A 16,279-nucleotide genomic window follows, 5' to 3' on the forward strand; every position below is an offset into this window, starting at 1 on the left:
CACACTTTCATTGCTTAGAAAGCAACGTGAAGCCTTCTGAAATCAGAAGGTATTAACCTTTCTCGTGCCACACACACAGCAATGCCTAGATAACAAAAATAAGAGTTTTAATTCTCCCATTAGTTTGCTTAGAAAGTGAGGCAGAACAGGTAGCAATAAGAGTAGATTTTATGAAGATAATACTATGCAACATATGTGGGTGTATATGTCTGATAACAAAACCTAGCTACTAAATAAAACAGACCAGTACCAGTTACCACAAATAGCAGGTAACACTACCTTTCCCAAAGTACCTCTCCTTTAGGTGATACAGATGCTCCATGCAGCATAAATTCAGGTCAGCAAATTGGCATCTTAGTGTTGATGCTCCAGATCCAGAAATTGTTCAAATAACAGCTGGCACTGAAGGCAAATAAAGTATGAGAATCAGCTGGCATTGAAAGGGTTAAAGCATTAGGCAACACTAGTTGCAACTTTGGCTTTTAATTACTCCACATTTCTCCTGTTTATGATTATATACTCAGTGTATAAGTACCTGTACTATGTATTTGGGCTTTGCCCAGATTTATAACTGTATTAATTAATGTTGAACCAACAACAGAGACAGCACTTTCAAAGGAAAATTCATGTCAATTATGTAAGGGCAGGACACAAATATCAGTGTACCCAAGTTCCATTTATTATCCCCACTATCTGAATTGTGTTATTTGGTTATCTATCCAATATATATATATATATGGTGAATAACAAGTAAGTTGCAGTAGCATCTGCTAAAATTCACAGCCCTGTGGTTTGGCAGTCAAAGTAATAAATTCCTTTAGTAGCCTGGCATAAATAAAATCTGCTAAATAAAAATGAGGAGTGCCAATATATTGGGTCAAGTGTATGTCTTCCATAAACATCACAAACAACCTGAAGTACTTTCTTGAAGAGCACTGTGCCACCGATCCATGAATGCTGATCCAGTGAGCCCTACACTTACTTTAAATGGATTCATTCTTTAGGAATTCTGTTATTTCAGTCTGTAATTTTATAGAGATTAAAATGGGTGCCATATGCAGTGTTTTTATTTGTAGCAACTTTTTCACCCACATTTAAGTTCAGTTTGTCTAATGCAAATGTCCCCTTCACCCAGGGGCATGTGGAGAACATGGTCAGTGAGAATTCTAGAGTAATATCTAACATATGAAGAGGAAACTAACCATAGCATTATCAACAAGTCATAACAAGCTAAGACATTGGTAGCTATTCAGTGTTTGTATTAGGAGGAAGAGGGGGATGTAACTGTAAAGAAAAAAGGTGACCCACACTATTGGGGGCAAAAAGAGTTCATAGAAGCAAAACTATAGAAGATGGGCAGGAAACTAGCCAAGAGACTAACTCAGAAAGATTGGATGCAGATAGACCAATGTTAAAAAGGTGTGAGATGCAATGGTTGCAAAATAAACTCTGTGATTCACTGTGAGATAACTGGACACTTGTGTTAATCTGTACTGAGGGTTATATGGCATTGTATTGGTGCATATCAGGTTGTGAGGCACTGTATGAATCATTGGAGTTATGTGTCATTTTGGGTGCCATGGCTGTGTGTGTCAGCGGATGGGTGTATCTCTCATTTATCATCTAAATCAGGGGTCAGCAACCTTTACGATCAAAAGAGCCATTTTGCCCCCTCTTCCACTAAAGAAAAATAGTCTGGAGCCGCAAAACAGAACACAGTTTATAAACTTTTAAACGTTTTTTTATTTTTTTATTTTAACTGTTACAACAACAGAATACAACAAACAAATATGCAGTGTGCATGTGTAAGCCTACTTTGAAATAAATTAAACACTGAATAGCCCTAAATACTAATGTTCTCATCTGTTTAAAGGCGAGGGCTATAGACGTCATTAAAATATGCGTCACATCCACGTCTATAGCCCTCGCAACTGCTGCAGTTGGACTCTGGAGGCTTCTCTCTTGTTCTGAGTGTGCGACCACGGTAAGGACCATAATGAATCATCTTGCTGCGGCTCGGTCTTGCCTGAGATGTCTATACAGGCCACGCACCTGCTGGCGGCAGCTTGAGTGTGCGACAGCGGTAAGCTAAGGGTTAGCTTACCACGGTCGCACACTCAAGAAGCCGACAGCAGGTGCGAGGGCTCTATAGACGATGTGACAGGCAAAGCCGCAAGACTGAGCCACAGCAAGCAGGATGAAGAGCCGCATGAGGCTCCGGAGCCGCGGGTTGCCTACCCCTGATCTAAATAGTTTCATTAGGCTCTGGAGATTGTGTTGCTGTGCTGGGTTGCACACCATAACATACAGTGGCTGCACTGGAGTCTGTATGTCATACTGTTCACATACTGTGGGTTTACTAGATGCTGTGTGACAAAGCTTGGGTGCATTGTGCACTATAAGACATACTGTCGATGGGTATTGCTAGAAGATTGTGGCTATGCTAGGTACTGTGTCACATATCTTGGGTGCACTTGACACTTTTAGCCAGCACTCAGCATTATGAGACATACTGTAGAAGTGGCATACATGGTTAAACTGGTACAGGTATGGGACCTATTATCCAGAATGCTCGGGACCTGGGGTTTTCCAGATAACAGATCTTTCCATAATTTGGATTCTCATACCTTAAGTCTACTAGAAAATCATGTAAACATTAAATAAATCCAATAGGTTGGCTTTTCTTCCAGTAAGGATTAACTATACCTTAGTTCAAGTACAAGGTACAGTTTTATTATTACAGAAAAAAAAAATCATGTTTAAAAAGTAGGATTATCTAATTATAATGGAGTCTATGGAAGATGGCTTTTCCATTATTCTGAGCTTTCTGGATAATGGATCCCATACCTGTAATACCAGGCACAGTATAACCTACACTGGGTGCACTGAGACACCACTGTGTGATATATAGTGGGTGTTCTGTGCACTGTAATTGGCTGGGAGTTGCATAACATACAGTAAGTGCCCTGGTGACTGTGAGAAATAACATACATGCAATTTCTTACATGTGTGACATTCCCTGGGTATATTGGGAACTGCCTGGCATACCAGGGGTGCACTGGGCACAGAAAGCCATACTGAGGGTGCACTAAAGCCTTATATTATTAGGACATAGGGGGTCCCACTACTTTGCACACTTAGGCCCTATACTAGCTTCACATCAAACAGTCCCCTGTGACTTACAGGATAAATCTAAATATTTTATTAGGGTGCTGGAACTATATAATTATTTTTCGATTCTCAGAGGGAAATGGGAAAATGAAATTTAGTGGGAAGGGAGTGAAAATGACAGACATAATAAGAGAAGAAATAAAGGGAGGGTTTGGAAGCAGAATGACATATGGAAAGGAAAGTAGAAATACTGTAGTTTGCCCAGTATGTTTACCAAACAGAAGACCTGACGACTTACTTTCTGTGTTGAGGGAGCCTCTCTGTGCACTGTAGTAAAGCAGATATTGTATTCCTGAATGATGGAGGGGTACAAACTGTTGAAATCGAGAAGCAAGATGAATTTGTCATAGAAACCTAAAAAAAAATAAAAAAATAAACAAAGACTGAGCAACAAACGACCACCAGTGGAGCAGCAGAGAGTGTTTGAGGAGCAAAAAACTACCAAGAGATGTGCAGCAGTAACTATACGAGGCAGGATGGAACCTTTGCTAAAGAAGTCCATATAACCAAAGCTATAAAATGTAAATCAGTAAACCACATAAATACATCCAGAATAGATTGTTTATTCCTTAAGGGTCAGGCCACACAGGGCGTTTTGGTGAGATTTGCTCGCCTGGCGACTAATCGCCTCGTTGTTGCGGCAAGCAATCTCCCCAAATGCCTTCCCTGACTCTACGCCGGCTAAAATGAAAACAAAACGCCGGCGCTAATCACACACGTCGGTTAGTTTTCACGAGGAAAGTTCGGGTGACTTCGGAAAACGAACCGCCGCGTGTGATTAGCGCTGGCGTTTTTAGATTAGTCGCCAGGCAACCAGATCTCCCCAAAACGACCTGTGTGGACTTACCCTAAAATGTCCTAACATGGTTTGTGTTAAATTGGATTGTACTACTAGCCATTATATTCATAATCCTGAACTAATGCCTAGTGGACTAATAGTCAAGGGCTCCTATTTTTCTAATTTTCTAAGCACAATTGATGTTTAAATTTACTTTTATTTTGTAACATTTCTGGGGTTTTAGGGATCAAATGTAATTTTAGGGGCAGATTTATCAAAGTGTGAGATTAGAACTCACCACAGAACTCCAATGAACTCCATTGATAAATATGATTCTAAAAATTATATATGAATCAATAGAAAGAGAATTTTTCTGTGGCGAGTGCTAATCTCACACTGATAAATCTGCCCCTATATGTAATAAGTGTGTCTTCATCTATAGAACTGTTTATATTGGGAATCAAAATCCATGGGAAAATGTGTTCTTCTCCAACAAAAAAAAGCTTGTTCTTTTCAGTTTCATTTGTGGAATAAGTTTAATACTGGGGAAATATATTCTTAATTGAACCTACCCACTTTGGGTTCCAGGACCAATCCTCCAGCATAGGCAGCTTTCTTTCGACTCTTATTTTTATTTTGATCCGTGCCCATTTCATCATTGTCCTCCACCTAACAATAAAGCGAAATAAAGTAACAAAATGAAAGATTCATATAAAATATTATACACGGGTATGGGATCTGTTATCCAGAATGCTCGGGACCTGTGGTTTTTCGGGTAACAGATCTTTCCGTAATTTAGATCTTCATGCATTAAAGGGGACCTGTCACCCAAAAAATATATTTAAAATCCTATTTTATCACATTAGTCAAGCAAAATGAACTTTAATTACACTACATAAATTATTTGAATCTGGTTTCCTTCAGTCTGGGAATTCATAATTATAGGAGCTATTTTGTGGACACTGTTATTAAGACAAGCCTTGCATCATCTCAGAATCTTGTTTGTGCACCAGAATGGGGGACCTGATGTCCATCCCCATGAACTTACAACAGCTATGAATGTTTTAATAATAAATAAAAATTGGATTTCATGTTTAATTTGAAAAGGACTTTTATTATACAGATTTTTATGTCTGGTTGACAGGTTGACTTTAAGTCGACTAGAATATCATGTAAAGATTATATAAACACAATAGGCTGGTTTTGCTCCCAATAAGAATTAATTATTTCTTAGTTTGGTATAAGTACAAGGTACGGTTCCATTATTACAGAGAAAAAGGACCTTTTTTAAAAATTTGGATTATTTGGATACAATGGAGTCTATGGTAAGTAATTGAGATTTCTGGAAAACGGGTTTCCGAATAACTAATCCCATACCTGTAAACACATTTTTTTTATCATGTTACTAGTCCTGCCATTAAGAAAAGTTAAGAAAAAAAGTCTGCCAACAGATCTAAAACAATTTTAACTTAATAGATGGTTGAAGAATCCATTTAGAAAAAAAAAGATATGATTATTTGCCTTAAAAACCAGATCACATTTCACAAGATCATAATTCAGTTAAAAGATTGAATACAGTAAATGATCAATGAGAGCTTAGCATTTTAAATGGGACAGTGCATGTATTACATTAATCATGCCTTTATGCCCTACTAAATCTTCCATAACAGATTACAATTCTCTAGTAGTGATGGGCGAATTTGCGCCGTGTTACTTTGCCAAAAAGGCAAAAAATTCGCAAAATGGTGCTGGCGTCTCATTTTTGATGCCGCATCAGTTTTTTTTTTGGATGCGGCGAATTTTCGCGGCCATTTTGCAAATTCGCTGCGAATTTGCACCTGCCGAATAAATTCGCCCATCACTAGTCTCTAGAAAGATGCAATGGGAGTAAAGGAAAAGGCTTTACATAAAAAAATACACTGGACAGTATGGCAGGTCAGATTATTGTGGATAACAGTTTAAAGAATACCTTCTAGTGATCTGTACATAAACTTACCATGCACACGATCATGTACAAAGCATGACCAGCTATGGAAGGAAGCCGAGCCCTTATCTGTAATCCCACCCAGTTCCCTTTATAAATCTTTTATAATAAATATTTCTCTCACTCACAGTGGTCTGCTGCATTTTCTTGAACACTGGTTTGTCTGGCACTATGAAGTTATTTTCTGTGAAGGCGTGAAGCAGTAGGTACTCGTTTCTTTCTGAGCGTCCACCCATTAATGTCCTTGACTGCAAAAAAAGAAAAAAACTATTTTAATCCAAAATGCTCGGGACGTGGTATTTTCCAGAAACCGGTCTTCATACCTTAAAGCTGGCCATAGACGCAAAGATCCGATCAGACTTTCCCATCTCCCGACCTGCCACTAACAATTCCGATCAAATAAAGTAGAAAAGAACAAATCAGCCGATGTTCTGCCCCTGACCACAATCGTACGAAAGTTATGTCCGACCATGAATTCTCGATTCGTACGATCAGATCTTTGCGTCTATGGCCATCTTAAGTCTACTAGAAAATCATGTAAACATTAAATAAACACAAAAGGCTAGTTTAACTTTCAGTAAGGATTAATTATATCTTAGTTTGGATCAAGTACAAGGTACAGGTATGGGACCTATTATCCAGAATGACCAGGATCTGGGGCTTTCCAGATAATAGATCATTCCGTAATTTGGATCTTCAGTCCTTAAAGGAGAAGGAAAGGCTAAAATTAAGTAAGCTTTATCAGAAAGGTCTATATAAATACACCAGTAAACCCTCAAAGTAATGCTGCTCTGAGTCCTCTATCAAAAGAAACAGCACATTTCTTTCCTTCTATTGTGTACTCATGGGCTTCTGTATCAGACTTCCTGTTTTCAGCTTACACCTCCAGGGCACGGCCTTCAGCATGCTCAGTTTGCTCCTCTCCCAATCTCTCCTCCCTTCCCTGCTGTAATCCGAGCCCAGCGCTATGAGCGAGCAGGGAGAGACTCAGGCAGCAAGTGATGACACACCAAGCTAATATGGCAGTTGCTATCCTAAACAGAGAACACTTCAAAAGCTGTTTACTCAAGTATAGTAAAGCATTCTGCAGAATAAATATAGTGTTATAGCTTGCACTTTTGTGGCTTATCTATTGGCAATAAACTGCTTCAGTAGCTTTCCTTCTCCTTTAAGTCTACTAGAAAATCATGTAAACATAATGTAACCCCAGAAGGCTGGTTCTGCTTCCAATAAAGATTAATTATATCTAAGTTGGGATCATGTAAAAGCTACTGTTTAATAATTAAAGAGAAAAGGGAAATAATTTCTTAAAATTTGTACCGTATATACTCGAGTATAAGCCGACCCGAGTATACCTAATTTTACTTACGAAAACTGGGGAAACTCGAGTATAAGCCTAGACACAACTAAGACTGTTAGACAAGCAGGTACCACCATCAAAACTTAAAATCAGGATGCAAAATGGGGGTTCTACTATAAATATAAATATATATATATATATATATATATATCAATATATCAAGTCATGGTTTTACAATTTAACCAAAGAGGCCAAATAGTTAACCATATTTTCAAAATTGTGGCATTTAAAAATTCCACATATCCAGTTTAGTTTAATAGAGCTGCTCAGGATCAGGAAAAAAAAAGAACTTTGATTACATTATAAAAATGCTTAGAACTCAGCTAAATTGAATATGAAATCTTGGGTTTGGTGCCTTTCAACATATTAACTAAGAAGTAACAGAATTCTAAATATATTACAAATACTTCCACTTTTTACGGATTGTGCCAGTATGAAGTATGCCCAAGGCAACCGACCAGCTCATTTAAAAAAAAAGAAAAAGAGGGGCTCAATGTATTTTGGGGTCTAGGTAGAAAGTGACATTTACTTGTTACAGAGAACAGGTTTGGAATGGAATCACACACTACAATGACATTTTCTTTTTAAAAACAGCCCAGCGTGATTTTGGAAAGATGAATACGCTGACAAGACATCATTTCTGTCAACAGAGTCGGTTTGTTTCAGCTGCTTCGTTCAGTAAGAGCAACATGCTATGAAACTAGATCATTTTTAGTCATTAGAAATTTCAAGCTGAATTTGATGCACCCGCGAGAGATGCGGAAAAAACAAAGAAAAAAAAAAAAATCTAAGCCAAAGTGAAAGAGAAGACGGACTTAAACAATTTTGTGGTGATACAACAGGGAAGGGAAGGTAGATCGTTACACAGATTGTAAGACATTGAGGAGTCACATATGCAAACTAGGGGTGGGAAGGGGGAAACATTTTTTACTGGGATCCGTTATCTGGAAACCAGTTATCCAGAAAGCTCCAAATAACGGAATGGCCATCCCGCAAAGACTCCATTTTATCCAAATAATCCAAATGAAAAAATTATTTTTGCTATAATAATAAAACAGTAGCTTGTACTTGATCCCAACTAAGATATAATTAATCCTTATTGGAAGCAAAATTAGCCTATTGAGTTTATTTAATGTTTACATGATTTTCTAGTAGACTTAAGGTATGAAGATCCAAATTACAGAAAGATCCGTTATTTGGAAAACCCCAGGTCCCGAACATTCTGGATAACAGGTCCCATCCCTGTAAAATATATTAAATATTTTACACTATTTTACACTATTAAACATATCAAATATTTTACACTATTTTTCAATAAAACTATTTTTCACAAATTGTTCGTGAAAGAGAAAATTACTGACTACACATATCTTCTGTATAATTCATAGCTGTACAAACACAACGCAGGTTAATATGAACAGCAGCATTGCATGGAGCACCCGTGACAACACCAATATTAAAATAATTAATTCTTTATTGTCCTTTTGAAAAGAACATGATCCAACACGCTATAGGGACAACACACTTAGCGGGCCCTAAAATCCCATAAATTTGACAAAACAAAATTTATTAAAAATAAATAATTTTTTTAAATTCTGATGAATGGAATCGACCTGAAAACTCAAATTGAATTAAGTTTTCTCCGAAAAAAACTTGAATGTCAGGAAGGCTGCAAACAACTCAAAATGTATCCCTGGACGTCTCCCTCCCTCCGTTCTTAAAAGGCCATGATACATCTCGAATTTTTTTAAAAACTCAAATCGAATTTGAATAACTCCCCATTCAAATTTGACAGCTTTGACCATAAAAAAATTAATTTGCCCCTTAACATGTTTCGTGGTGTCACGCCACTTCATCGGAATCTCATGACCCCTCCAGAACACATGTATAAATACATCAGGAAGTACACACCTATAAAAATATAACCCTGATAATGTCCCTTCCAGTGGATATATTATACCACAATTTACCAGTTAAAATTAATATATAGAGCATTTAAACAGACACAGGAAAAAGGAAAACAAATCCATAAATGAATGAAATACTCAATATTTAATAGAAACACAATAGTTCCCAATCCCTAGTCATTCCCCCTAGAGGTTCAAGTGTTAAGATGATAAACCCAAAAGGCATCTTTTTCAATAGCCTCTTATCCAAATAAACCCTTCTTATCTGAAAATTTAGTTTATATAGAATTTGGAAGTGTATACTCATAACTCCATCATGATTCTCATGAACATTCTTAGCCAAACCGGACTTAAAAGCTTTCCTTTCAATTGCTTATATAAGCTCCGAAACTCACAAGCACTGAGTGTGGTTTTCCCCACATACTGTGAAGCACAGGAGCAAGTATAATATATAACCCCTTTAGACAGACAATTGAGATTTGTGCTCACAAAGTACTATAGAAATCACAGAATTTACATCTGTAGTTACCTTTATGTCTAAAGTATTAGATGAAATACCATCCTTTGTATAAAGGAAAGGGAGAGATCTGGTCTTGTGGTCTGCAGGAGTCTATATGATTCTAGCAGTCCCGTGGAATCAGGGTCTTGGCTTAGATATAAAGATAACTGCAGATGTGGGAGCTGCTGCTCGCTGCTTTGGGATGGTTTTTGGCCCTGGCTCCATTGCTTCGGGTTTGCTCACACGCTGTTAAGGGGGCCCAGCCAATCCAAAAAGTGCCACACAGCCATGCAACCATTTAGGCCCATTCTGACTGTACCCCCTAAGCCCCCCTGATGGTGGTCACCTAGATCAAATCTGTGAAGGATCTCCCAAGGAAACAAAGGCCTTTGCAGAATCAAGAGAGGCTGCTGCTCTAGTGCCTTCATTTTCATGAAGAAATGTTGGTGTATAGTCTTCATATGTTAATCTTGGTGGATCTGCCCAGCATAAGGCCAGATTGATCCGGATGAATGAGATCGACAGTGTAACATTGGAGTCATGTGGCCAGTATTTATGCAAGAATTTTAGCGTCTGTGTTTATGAGGGAGATTGGCCGGTATGAATTTCACTGGGTCGTTACCCAGTTTTGGAACCACAACAATGAGGGCTTCTACAAACGAAGGAGGAAGATATTTATAGGTTGGCTGAGGGAGTCCTTGGGAAAGAGTGTGTTATTAGGGTGGGGTATTGTGGACTGGTATAGCTTTTGGTAGTACGTCACAAACTATTATACTAGGAGTTTCAGGTCTGTAACTACTGCACAGTTGACCCTCTTTGTACCAATTCATTAGACAGCCAAAGGGATCTTAGTCTCCACAGTCTTGAACCCGCTGAGGTGGACCAATGGAGGGAGAGTAGGAGTGGAGAATGGTCTTAGAATACAAGGTAAAAACTGTGCTTTATCAATAAGGGGAGGACATCGGTAGTTACCAATGCTAGATCAATCCTTGAAAAGTACTGCTGAGTGCTTGAGTAGAAGATGTATTCACTCCCCTATTAGTGTTTTCATCTCCAGGCAATTACAAGCTGGAGCATTGTGCTAATTTAATCTGACCCGTGTTTTGGGAATGAAGGCGATTAGCCTGTGGGTCCATTGTGTATGGCGGGGGTATATACACAATGATGATAGTTATGGATTTGTTGCATAGAGTGCAGTAAAGAATAATATGGCAACCATTGTGGTCTGTAAAACCCATGGTTCAGAGAAAATTTTGTGTTTTTCCTAATTAGAATAGATACCCCCCCGTGTCTTTTAGGGGAGAGGATTTTTTGTCCTGTCAGGTGAGTTTCCTATAGCAGAATAGAAGGTGCATGCTTCTTAAAGGAAATCTATACCCCCTGGGATCCTAGGATTCACGGTGCACACAAACCAAACAAACCATACATGTTAGGTCACATGAGCCAATTAACAGTCAGAGTTCTGATTTTTGCTTCCACACTTCTTCCTGTTACAGTTAGAGCTGCAGTATTTCTGGTCAGGTGATCTCTGAGGCAGCACACAGACCATCACGAAATGGTGGTTCAAGGCAAGAGATGTAAATGAGCAATATATTCCAGTTTGGGAAGATTCTTTAATATGCCACTTAATTTAAATAAAAACTGTTGCTCAAGTATTAATTTTGGGGGTATAGTTTTCCTTTAATGTAGTTGTGCATAAGACTACGTTTAAATGTAAGAGTTAAGGCTCCTGGTGTTCCATGAGATAATATTAGAGAGTGAAATAGTTTATGGGATACACTTGAGAGGGCAGCATGAGTGCTATTGCTTGCAGAGTACAGGAGAAGGAGAGAGTTGAATCAACATATGAACAATATTCCTAAATTTCCCACTCCAACCCCCCCCCCCCCAAACTGGGGTGGGTCTAGTACACATAACAGTAAAACCATATTCACGATCAATAGAGGGGTGCATGCATCATTTAAAACCAGAACTTAACTAGTTTTCGGTCTTATAGGGCTGTAGTCCCATCCAGCCTAGTTGCAATGTAGCCTAATGGTCTGCCGGAGTAAAAGCCAGACCTGAAAGAAACCTGCATCTATGGATGACAACCCTATACCTATACTAAATTAACTGTAGACTTTGAGTTCACTATGCTTGTCCAAGGAGTCATCCAAGTCATTGCAAGTGATTTCTCTAGCCACAATGGAGTAGGTCCAACTTTTGATTATATAACAATTATAACAATGTAAAAGTAAAAAAAACACAATTTCTAACCTTCCCTTTGTGGAATCACTTGTAAAGTTGCCCCAGAACCCCTTTAAACATTTGTTAAATCGTTTCTATAATGTACAATTCCTTACCATGACATTGCCTGCAATATTTGTGATTTGTAAGGCCAGGGGAAGAACATTCAGCTCACACATGATCTGAAGGATGAATTTTGCATCAATCCAGGTGTTCTCCAGCATGTACAGAAGATGTACTGAATCACTGCAAGTGAAAGAATCCTATTAAAGGGATTGTTCACATTTGAAAAAACTATTAGTATGACGTAAAGAGTGATATTCTGAGACAATTTGCAAATGGTTTTCATTTTGTATTATTTAAAGTTTTTTGTTATTTATCTTTTTATTCAGCAGCTCTCCAATTTGCATTTTAAACTATCTGGTAGCTATGGTCCAAATTACCCTAGCAACCATGCATTGATTTAAATAGGAGACCAGAATACGAATAGGACAGGACCTAAATAGAAAGAGGAGTAACAAAAATTAGCAATAAAACATTTGTAGCATTACAACGCATTTACTTTTAGAAGGGGTCAACAACACCCATTTGAAAGCTGCAAAGAGTAACTAGAGGCGAATAATTATAAAACTATAAAAAATAATGAAAACCAATAGAAAAGTTGCTTAAACCTTAAAGATTAACCATCCCTTTAAGGAAAGCAAGTATATGCTATAATTAAAAACAAACCTTGAAGTCTGCCTGATTTATTTCAGAACTATACAAAACATGACATTAGGTCTTTAGTAATACATAGGCAAAGATGCAGTGATGTAATTGACAACCTTTATTTAAGGCAGTGACCCATGTATTACCAGAATACCATACAAACTCGCAGTAGTCATCAGCGTTTCACTGATTGACCCCTGTGCTGAATAGGTTCACACAAGTTACAATAACATGTATGCCAATGTTTATATTGTTTTTGTTTCAATTATCAGTATATGAATGGGCTGCTCTAGTAAGAGATCTTCACTTTTAAAATTTACATTCAAAAATTTTTTTTTTCAGTTTCAGAGTTATTTAAGTTTTCATTAACTACCAATAAGATAAATTTTGTAACAACAGCGTCACCTGCTGGTCAGTTCCTGTAACTGTACAAACAGGTACAGTCAAAAAAGATATACAGGTATGGGACCTGCTGTTATCCAGAATGCTCACGACCTGGGGGTTCTTTCCGTTATTTGGATATTTATGCCTTAAGCCTATTAGAAAATCATGTAAACATTAAATTAGGGATGCACCGAATCCAGGATTCGGTTCGGGATTCGGCCAGGATTCGGCCTTTCAGCAGGATTCGGATTTGGCCGAATCCTTCTGCCCAGCCGAACCCGAATCCTAATTTGCATATGCAAATTAGGGGCGGGAGGGAAATTGCATGACTTTTTGTCAGAAAACAAGGAAGTAAAAAATGTTTCCCCCTTCCCACCCCTAATTTGCATATGAAAATTAGGGTTCAGATTCGGTTCGGTATTCGGCCGAATCTTTCACGAAGGATTCGGGGGTTTGGCCGAATCCAAAAAAGTGGATTCAGTGCATCCCTACATTAAATAAAAGGATTAATTATTTCTTAGTTTGGATTAAAGGGATACGGTCATGGGGGAAGAAAAAAAAATCAAATTTTAATAGTGCTGCTCCAGCAGAATTCTGCACTGAAATCCATTTCTCAAAAGAGCAAACTGATTTTTTTCACTTTACTGCTGTACTGCAAGTTGGAGTGATATCCCTCCCTTTCCCCCCCCCCCAGCAGCCAAACAAAAGAACAATGGGAAGGTAACCAGATAACAGCTCCCTAACACAAGATAACAGCTGCCTGGTAGATCTAAGAACAACACTCAATAGTAAAAACCCATGTCCCACTGAGACACATTCAGTTACATTGAGAAGGAAAAACAGTAGCCTGCCAGAAAGCATTTCTCTCCTAAAGTGCAGGCACAAGTCACATGACCAGGGGCAGCTGGGAAATTGACAAAATGGAAAAATTGTGAGAGCACTCCATGGCTAAATAAAAATGTACTAAAATACATTGGAAGTGCTACTGATCTGGCCAAATTAACTACAGACATAGAAAAAAAGAAGAAAAATTGATCAATGCACATTCCCTGGGCCCCTGTCATATCAGTAATCTATGCAGATGCATGTATTTACAAAGACAGGGGGTTTTTTAGTTACAAAATTATGATCATAAGATTGATAAGCCACCATACCACGTCAAGGTAAAACCCATATGGCGGTCCCTAACTATTTACCTCTGGTCATAATTTCAAATGCTAAAGCCTCCCGGCATAAGAGCATTACCTGAAAAATAAGGTCTCCCGACCTGGGCATTGGTTTTCATCATAGGGCTTAGTCCTCCCCCGCCATTAGCTTTCAAAGGGGAGAGATAACCTAGACCCCAGCATTGGTTCCATGAGATTAATCCTCCCCCGCTTGCGGCTTTTAAGAGAGAGAAACTACCCAGACCAACACCCATTTCCAAAGGCATTGTTACACCATTTAAAGAGACAGGTATGGGGGTGCTACAACCACATGGAAGCCTGGCCTGCAGCATAGCTGCTGAACTTCCAAACAGAATAAATCTGCTACAATACAAAAAGGAAAAATTGTGAGAGCACTCCATGGCTAAATAAAAATGTACTAAAATACATTGGAAGTGCTACTGATCTGGAAATTGACAAAATGTCTAGCCCCACGTCAGATTTCAAAATTGAATATAAAAAAGGAGATTTTGTTTACTTACCGTTAAATCTTTTTCTCTTCAGTCACTTGGGGGACACAGGGACCTTGGGTATAGCTAGTACCACTAGGAGGCAGGACACAACCACAAAACAAAACTGACTCCTCCCTCGCTGGCTATACCCCCAGCAGGCGGAGCCTAAAGCCAGTTTGTACAAAAGTCAACAGGAATAAAACTAGATATGGAAAAAACATTCCAAACTCAATTTAACCAAAACATATCTGAAGGAGTGAAGGCCTCTATCCAGGGAGGGAAGCCCTGTGTCCCCCAAGTGACTGAAGAGAAAAAGATTTAACGGTAAGTAAACAAAATCTCCTTTTCTCTAAGTCAGCTTGGGGGACACAGGGACCTTGGGACATACCAAAGCTGTCCCCAGAAACCGGGCGGGAAAAGAGGCCTAAGTAGAAACCACCGCAGCTTGCAGCACCCTTCTGCCGAATCGAGTGTCAGATGCCGCAAAGGTATCAAAGTGGTAAAATTTGGAAAAAGAATGGACAGAAGTCCACGTAGCCGCTTTGCACAGCTACTCGGCCGAAACTTGGTTACGGAACGCCCAGGAAGTACTCACACCCCTGGTGGAGTGAGCCGTGATTCTGGTCGGGGGATCCTTCCCCTTTGCCGTGTAAGCTCTCTGGATAGCCTGTTTGATCCAGCGGGAGATGGCCTGCTTGGTAGCCGGACAGCCCTGTCGAGGTCCTGAAGGGAGCACCAACAGGGCATCGCATTTACGGATCTCTCGAACCCTATGCAGGTAGAACTTCAGAGCTCTGACAGGATCGAGGGTGTGTAAGGCTCGTTCCTTAGAATTTGCCGGAGCCGGACAGAAGGATGGCACAACAATTTCCTGGTTAAGATGAAACTCAGAGACGACCTTTGGGAGGAACGAAGGGATGGTGCGAAGAACGGCCCTGTCAAGATGGAAGACGAGGTAGGGAGCCGTACATGAAAGAGCGCTGAGCTCGGAGACACGTCTCGCTGAGGCAATGGCAAGGAGAAAAACCGTCTTCCAGGTGAGCCACTGAAGCGGCACTGAGGCGAGAGGTTCAAATGGAGGCAGTTGAAGAGCGTGTAACACTTGCGTGAGGTCCCAAACAGGAAAGGTTGCTCTAACAGGGGGAGCCACGTGGGCCACTCCCTGCATAAAGGTCTTGACATCAGGAAGTACAGCTAGACGTCGTTGGAAAAGAACTGACAGGGCTGAAATTTGAGATTTTAGTGACCCCAAAGACATGCCCAGCGAGAGGCCCTCTTGCAAGAACTCCAGGATGTGAGGAATGGAAAACTCCCGGAACTTCACCTTGAGTTTAGAGCAACACTGTCGGTAGGTGGACCAAACCCTATAGTAGGCTCTGGCTGAAACTGGCTTACGAGCTGCGCACATTGTGAGTGCGACGGCCTTGGAAAAACCCTTCCGTGTCAGGATTCGTGTCTCAAGAGCCAGGCCGTTAAGTTGAGGCATCCTGGGTTTGGATGCCGTATCGGTCCCTGGGTGAGAAGGTCCGGCAGTGATGGCAGAGTCCATGGTTCCGCCACGGAGAGATTGAGGAGGTCCGAGAACCAGGCCCGACGGGGCCACCT

General features: G+C 39.7%; 1 pseudogene; it reads right to left on the reverse strand.

The window, feature by feature from the left end:
• Nucleotides 1–318: 318 nt before the first annotated feature.
• The window catches only part of LOC121400437, a 63,470-nt pseudogene continuing 47,509 nt past the window's right edge, over nucleotides 319–16,279 (reverse strand).

This window comes from Xenopus laevis, chromosome 2S, assembly GCF_017654675.1.
Source record: "Xenopus laevis strain J_2021 chromosome 2S, Xenopus_laevis_v10.1, whole genome shotgun sequence".
In the NCBI taxonomy this organism is placed as follows: domain Eukaryota; kingdom Metazoa; phylum Chordata; class Amphibia; order Anura; family Pipidae; genus Xenopus; species Xenopus laevis.